Raw genomic sequence first — 8,571 nt, 5'->3', positions numbered from 1 at the left:
CAATAAATACTTGTTTCTAAGATAATATAATTAATATAATATATATAATATGTGCTACATAAAATATAACTTTTCTTACTGGTGATGGATTCACAGTTCAGTAGTCTCACATATGAGAGTTTAAAATATTTGTCTTTTTTGCCTATGACCATTTTGACTGATACTTGTTATCTCGAGTAGATCAGTCATGCACTGTACATTGAAAGCAGTCTGCAAGTATCAAAGGAAAGTTGTCACTGTTTGTTATGTTCTAAATCATGTGTGACAGAATTATTTTATTGTTCTCCAAAATTTGGATTGGTGTCTCTCTGCCTAGGAAATACTTGCTTGTAAATTGGCGGCTTTATCACATTCCTGCTCACTGCCGCCATATCTGTCAGCGAGAGACAGCCAGATGCGTCTCTGAAGGGAATAATACTATCCACCTCTCACTTGGTAATATCTTATTCAACTTCTTTAGTTAATTAATTCTTTGATTTGCTAGTTATTTTTTTTTTCAAATATGTATGACTTGTAAATTTCACCTAATCTTACTTAGAAGAGGAATTCAGAGTTGGGCATATATATTAAATAGTCAGAATACGGAAGAAGTTCTGAACAACTGTTTGTGGTAATTCAGCTTCTTAGTCATGGTGTTCTATTATTTATTGATCATGTTTACTCCCAGTTTATAATATATTTCCTTTTCTATAGAAAAGTCGTCTTCTTTTGAGTGAATGACTGAAATCTTACAGATTCAGATTTTCTATTTTGTCTAAACAATTGGTATTATATGAGTCAATGAAATTTATGTAAAGCCTATCTCTAAGACTAGGATTCTCTCCTGTGATTGATTCAGTTTCCCTATGGAGCTTTAACACCCAACAGTGATTTTTTTTTTTTCAATTAAGATTTAAATGCCAAGTCTCATAAATCTTGACATATAGTGAAAGACTATTTAACTGATTACTCTCCCATCGTAACACTGTCATATTCCAGCTTTGCAAATCTTAACAGAAGGACTTGGGTTGAATGAAGAGTCTTTATCAGTCCAGTGCTCCAGTAGATAATATATGATATCATGATATCAAGAAAAGAAGATAAAGAACAATCGGACACCATTGACTTGACAGTGCTCCAACCTTGTACTTTATTTTCTGTTCACAAAAATATTCTATATTTTAAAAATTCTTCCTAACTTCAAAATTCTATCTAATTTTTGAGTGACATTTTTTTTCCAATCTCAATTTTATTCATTAGTCTATTGATCAATAGAATATCATTGTCCTGTATGGTGCAAAGCACTTTAAAAAGCATATTCACTAAAGTGAGGGCAATGCATGAATACAGTTGACTCTCAAACAACATGACTTTGAAATGCACAGGTCCACTTATATAGTTTTTTTTTTTTTTTGCTAAATATAAAACAATGTTGTAAATGTATTTTCTTTTTTTATTATTTATTATGTTTTCTTTTCTCCAGCTTTCTTGTAAGAATACAGTATATAATATGCAAAATATATGTTAATTGACAGTCATTGATAAGGCTTCTGGTCAATAGTAGGCCATTAGTAATTCAGTTTGGGGGGAGTCAAAAGTTCTAAGCAGAGTTTCAATTATGTATGAAGTCAGCAACCCTAATTCCCACATTGTTCAAGGGTCAACTGTACTTCATGATGCAGAGATGTGTATAATACTAGAGAAATTCTAGTAAGCGAAGAATTATGTGTATAATTACCTAATTTTAAGTAAACTTGGTATTATAGATCAAGGAATGCTACCTAAGTAAGTGGTATTTAGCCAGAGGCTGGGAAAAAATTAGGACGATTAAAGGGTGAGAGGAAATTTAGAAGGCAGAAACTATCAAGGGCCTCTGGGAGCCAGACAGTGGAGGAAATTATAACAAAGGGGAATGCCATAGAAGGGCCTGAGTCTGTGTACAAACCAACAAGAGTTCTGTACTAAATCCCACATTGTTCAGGTATGTGATAGACCAGCAGCATAGAAAGTAATTGATAACTGAACTGTAATATAAACTATGCCCCAAATCTAAGAATAACCCATGAATGGTGCATGTTCAGGACAAACCTAGAAAACAGTCCAAAGGTTTTGATAACCCAACTAATACTGAAACTCACAGAAAGTGAGACAGAAATAGCTATATATGAATCCCATTGGACTGGAAAAAAAGTCTAACAAAAACAACACAACAATCCTAACAACAAAGCACTTTCTCCAGAGGATATGTAACAAAACTCAAGAGTCTGGTAATATATTATTCAAAGAGTACAGATACAATGCAAAATCACTAGATAAAGATACAGGGATATCTAATAAATATTCCAAGAAAAATTCAATGAACAGATGTTAACTCAGAGAAGAAGAAAGCACGTTCTTGAAACACACTGAAATATGGAAGAACTAAATATATATAAAAAACCAAAAAATAGATTTAGAACTGAAAAATATAAACCCCCAAAAAAAAAAAAAAAATCCCTGCTATGAATGGTTGAGATCAGTAGTAGAGTGGAGAAGACAGCTGAGTCAGTGACATTGAAGATCGAATGATAGAAATTGTCCAATTTGAAGAACAGAAAGACAAAAGACTGGTGGGAAATGAAGAAAGCCTCAGAGATATAAGAACAATATTACATGTTCAAGGGATCAGCAAACTCAGAAGAGAATAAAATGAAAGAAAAGCACACCCAAAAATACTGTAATCAAGCTGCTGAAAACTAAAGGTAAAAGAACGTTTTGAAAGCCTCCAGAGGAAAAGAAAATTGCATATTACATATTAGAATATAATTCAAATGTCTATGAGTTTCTATTCAGAATCAAAGCAAGCCAAAAGAGAATAGAACAATATTTTTTAAAATGTCAGCTGAGAAAACTGTCAACCTTTAATTCTTTATAAGGCAAAAATACATTTTGAGAAATGAAGGTAAAATACAGACATTTGTAGATCTAGAAAAGCTTAGAATTTGTTCATGGCCAAACTGCTCTAAAAAAAAAAAAAAAATAGTAAGAATTTTCAGTCTGAAGGAACAAGTAGGAAACAATACTTCCAGAAGAAAGGAAGAATAGTTAAGGTCAGTGTCTGAATAAACATACTATTTCTCATTTAAATTTTTTAAAAATATGTGTGACTATTGATCCTATAATGTTTTCCATTAGTAGCATCCTGGACACAATATCTGATGTTGGCAACAGTTAGAGTCTCTCTTTCTCCCAATCAGTCTGGTAGAAATGTATCAGAATTATTGATACTCTCAAAAAAACTAGCTTTTAGTTCTATCGGTTTTTCTTTTTTTTTTTGCTTTTTTATTTTATTGACATTTGTTCTTTGTTTTCTTTCTTCTTATTTGAAGTTTTATCTGATATATATTTGTTGGTTTTTTTAATATAAATTTTCATTTTCTTGGGATCTTTCTATATAAAGATTTAATGCTATATTTCCCCTAGAAAGTAATGGCTGCCCTAGGAGAAAACCACAAAATTTTCTTTTGTCTACTATTTTCATCTACTTCAAAATACTTTATATTTTCTTTTTGATCTCTTCTTTGAGCCATTAATTATTTTGAATTTTCATTTAGCTTATAAATATTTCGGTTGTTTGAGGTATCTTTCCATTAATTACTTCTAGTTAAGTGTATTGTGAAGAGGGAACATATGTTTCAAATCTTTTTAATTTATTGAAATGTATTTATGATCTATCAGATTGTGGTCTACCTCCATGAAAGCAATATGTGTCCTAGAAAAGAAATATTATTCTTAGGGTGGCGAATTTGAACAAAACATCAATAAGGCCTAATCAATTGATATTGTTTTTGAAATCTATATTACCAATTTCCTGTTTAAATACTATCAGATACATTGATTGGATATCAAAACATCCTGTTAGAATTAGGATTTGTTTAGTTTTACACCTAACTTCTGTTTTTATTTTATATGAAACTCTTAAATTACTTTTTTTGAAATATTTATGATTGTTATGTTCTTCAAGAATTCCTTTCTTGAAATAATCTTTACCTCAAGAAATACTTTTTTTCTGAAATCTATTTTATAATAATAGAGCAATTTAAGTGTGTTGAAATTTGGATTAGTGTTGACATAATATACTTTTTTTTCTATCATTTGTATTTACTCTATGTATATCTGAAGTGCTTACTTGTTGGAAATATATCATTTGCCCTTTTTTTTCAGTACCATCTCTTCCATTTAGTTTGGGAGTTTAGACTATTTACATTTAATAATATTATTGAAATTATTAGGGTACCATCTACTCTATTGCTATTCATTTTCTACTTTTTCTGCTTTATTCTTGTGATTTATTTTTACTCTATTTTATAAAAATGACAGTCAACACCTGAATAGAAATGTAAAAAAATAAAAACTAGTTATTCACCATAGGCAGTTTTACATTGAAGATGTTAAATAGAATAAGCTTGAATAGAAAGGGATACAATTAACAACAGTGATTAGGTTTGTACTTAAATTTTTTATTAAAAAAATTTTATTCAAAGAGTCATTGAAATACAAATGTTGAAAACATGAGCTTTACATCTTAGTGGGGCTCTTGGATTTCTGTTGGAAGAAAATGTTGCAGATGGTATCTACAATGTGAACATGTTTACATTTATTTAATGAAACAATCACGTAAACAATAACTACTATGTAGCATAAACCAATAAAATTTAAAAAGTCAAGCCAAAAGTCGACTAAAAAATAAAATAATTGACAAATTTCTAGCTATACTGATGAAGAAAAATAGAGAAAACACAAATGATCAATATAAGGGTTGAAAGATAATATATCACTACCAACCGTATGGAAATTAAAGGAATTAAAAGATTATTATGGATAATTTATGCCAACAAATTAGATAAATTGCAGAATTTTTAGAAAGACACAAATGACCANTTCAAAAAGAGCCCAGGCTCAGATGATTTCACTTTTGAATTAAATCAAATATTTATGGAAGAAGTAATTCTAATGTTTAAAATCTTTCAGAAGATATACAGACTGTTTACCAATTTATTCTGTGAAACCGATATTACTCTGATATAAAAGCCAGACATTACAATGAAACTATACAACAATATTCCTCATGAATACAAACATAAAATTACTTAACAAAATATTAGCAGATTTTAGTAAAAATTAGAAATATGCTAGGCATACATTTTTGTATTAATGTCCAATAATCAATCAATATGGAAAACCATATTGAAAGAATAAAGGGAGAAAATGCCATCCCAGTAGACAAAGTTTTGATAATTCAAATACTCGTTTATGACAAAGCTCTCAATATATATTTGTCTTTATGCTTAACACTCCAGTGTCTTGATTACTGTAGCTTTATAAGCTTTATAAGCATATTATTAAGCCCTCAAACTTTACTCATCTTATTAAAAATGGTTTTGGCTATTTTTTGTCCTTTGCTTAGCAAGTAGATCAGCTTATCAATTTCTACATAAGTCTTGCCAGAAATTTGATAGGTATTATATTAAATGTCTAGTAAATTTAGAAGACAATTGTGATCTTGACTAAACAGGGTCTTCTAACTCACAAACATGGCAGGTCTCCCCATTTTTTTTTTTTACTTTACCTTTTATTAAAATGTTTTGTTTTTTCAAGGTACATATTTGGCACTTCCTTTGTATTTTAGTTTTAGATGCTATTATAAGCTATTTTTTGACCTATTTTCAGATTATTAGTTGCTAATATAAAGATATTTTATCTATAGTGATATGAATAGCTTAGAAGCACATGAAAAATGCTCAACATCATTAGTCATTAGGGAAATGCAAATTAAAGCTACAGTGAAATACCATTACACACCTAATAAAATGGCTGTCATCAAGAACTGATGATACGATACCAGGTGTTGATGAAGAGGTAGAGAAACAGATGGAAGGTACAGTAGTTTAGCTACTCTGGAAAATACTTTGGCCTTTTCTGAGAAAGGTAAACATATTGTATAGTAACATACAATTTAAGAATTCCTGTAAATATTCAAGAGAAGGAAAACATTTTTCCACACAAATTCTTGAACATGAATGTTAAATGTTACTGCTGTGTTAGTCATAATAGTCAAAACCAAGAAACACTATAAGTCCATCAACGGATATATAGGTAAACACAATGTAGTACATTACCAGAAATGCTAAAACATGGATGAACTTCAAAGATATTTTAAGTAAAATATACTCTAAAACTACACAAAGAATAATTCTACTTAATTTGAAAATTCCAGAGAAAGCAAATTTCCAGAAAATAAAAGCAGAGAATTTGCCTACATCTGGGAGTGGGCTGAGTGATTGACTGCAAATGGCAGCAAAGGGCAAAGTTAGCCCTTTGGTGTGAAGGAAATGATCTATTACTAGATAATGGTTCTAGAACTATAAATGTACTAATTGGGGCACCTAGGTGGCTCAGTATGTTAAGCATCCAACTTCAGCTCAGGTCATGATCTCGCAGTCCTGGGTTCGAGCCCTGGATTGGGCTCTGTGCTGAGAGCTCAGAGCCTACAGCCTGCCTTGGATTCTGTGTCCCCCTCTCTCTCTGCCTCTCCCCTGCTCCACTCGCTGGCTCTCTTTCTGAAAAATAAATAAACATTTAAAAAAAACCCTTAGAACTATAAATTTACTAAAGATCATTGACATATCCATTTACAATGGGAGAATTTTAGGGCTTGAAAAAGGTGTTAAAATACATATTTCTTTTAACAATTTAAACATAATTTCTAATATTTCTTTGAACATATTCATATGCTTCGACATTATTGCTAAACTTCCCTGCTAGCGGAGCTACATTAAAGGCCGGGGATATCAGATAAAAGAAAAGCAAACTATGTGGGGCGGTTTGATTTTCAGACTGCTCTCGAGTATTACAGCCGTTTTCCTGGCAATTCCCACACACGCATCATTTTGGGATTAGTTGGAGAACGGGGCAGAGTTGTAATCAGATTTTGATAACCATTCCCAGGAATTTCTCCCTAAATTTTCAGCTGCTCTGTTGATTCATGACTATGTCCTCTGCCGTCTAGATCTAGCAAGATGGGAGTTTTCACTTGCAAGATCTAATAGAAGCAAGAGCATCTGCACACACACACACACACACACACACACAATCACACAGTCACAGAATTAAAATTCTTGCGTGTCTTAATCTGATTCACTTAAAAAGCCCTGCCGCCTGCATAAACGCTTTCTTATGCTTTCAAGAAGGTCTTTTGGTTTGTTTGTTTTTAAGACTTCATGTTTCTAGGAAATGGCTCTTTATTTTCTTCTAAATTGATAAAGCTTATTTGAGGCCTACTACTCTGAAGCTATAAAATTGTTTCCATTGCATACTCACAGGACCCACACATGACTGGGGATTGAGTGGAAATGTTTTGCATGAAATTGTGTAAAAAGAACACAGCGAGAAGATGATGTTTCTCACAAAAGTGTGGTTAAGACGTAGAGAAGTTTTGAAATCATCCCTCATTAATAATGAGAATCTAATTTCTCATTTATCTATATCTTTCAGTCTTCATTAAATAAACACCAGAGATTTTGTATAGATTTTTGTGCTTTTACTGAAAGCAATAAGAAGCTTATGTTAACCCAACTTGTCAAAAACAAATTTATTGGGAAGAAATTAGTAACACATGGAAGAGATGGGAAGGCTAACTAAAGTAGGTCTGAATACGAAACGGCTCCAGAAAGCCTCCAGAGGGCTAGGAAGGAGGAAGTCAGAAACTGTTCACCATTCAAGGTGCAAACACTGGCAGAATGAATCACAACTGCCTTGGCTTTTGCTTCATTACTCATACAAGATTTGAGTGCTGAAGGACCCAACTGGCCAAGCTCACATGATGTGCCCACCTTGGCTTTACTGGGAATTGACTGGACAGGCTATATTTAGATTACTTTTGATATTCTTAAATGCACATCTGTGCTTAATTTTTCCTAGTCTACACACAAGTAGAAGAGGCATCCCAAAGGAAGTTGTGATTCTATAATGCGATGGATACATAGTCTATATATTAACTGAATTTTCTTTCTCCACCACTATAATGAACTTCTAAGCTCTATCTTGTTCAACTTACCACTCCAAAAATAGAGACAGTGCCTAACACATAGTTAGTGTATGTTTTTTTGACTGACTTACCACCCTACTAAATTGAAATCCCTAACATAGAATGAGAAAATTTTTATTCATTAATCTTAAACCTGATAAAGTAATTCATGATATCTTTACTTATGGTTTTATAATGATTAAACAATCTAAATAAGGAGTAAATTCTGCCATTATGGACTTCCTTCACTTAATTTTAATGTTTTAATAATTGAGAAAAAGTAACATTATAAAGTGACTGGGAAAGCAGAAAATGAAGTCAGGCATGCCTGTAACAGATGGCAAAACAAACTCATCATTGTTACCATTTCATCATTTCTCATCAAATTCATTATTGATTCTAATGCTTGTATTTGCATCATGTTTCCCAAGATGGAAGAAAAAAATGCTTTTTATAGTACTCAAGGGGAGAGAGAAATGTGTTTGATAACCTTTACATATAAAAATGGGGTTTGATTACTTATAGTT

Source organism: Crocuta crocuta, unplaced genomic scaffold (genome assembly GCF_008692635.1).
Source record: "Crocuta crocuta isolate KB4526 unplaced genomic scaffold, BGI_CrCroc_1.0 scaffold115, whole genome shotgun sequence".
Taxonomy (NCBI): Eukaryota; Metazoa; Chordata; class Mammalia; order Carnivora; family Hyaenidae; genus Crocuta; species Crocuta crocuta.
This window is presented reverse-complemented; position numbering follows the sequence as displayed.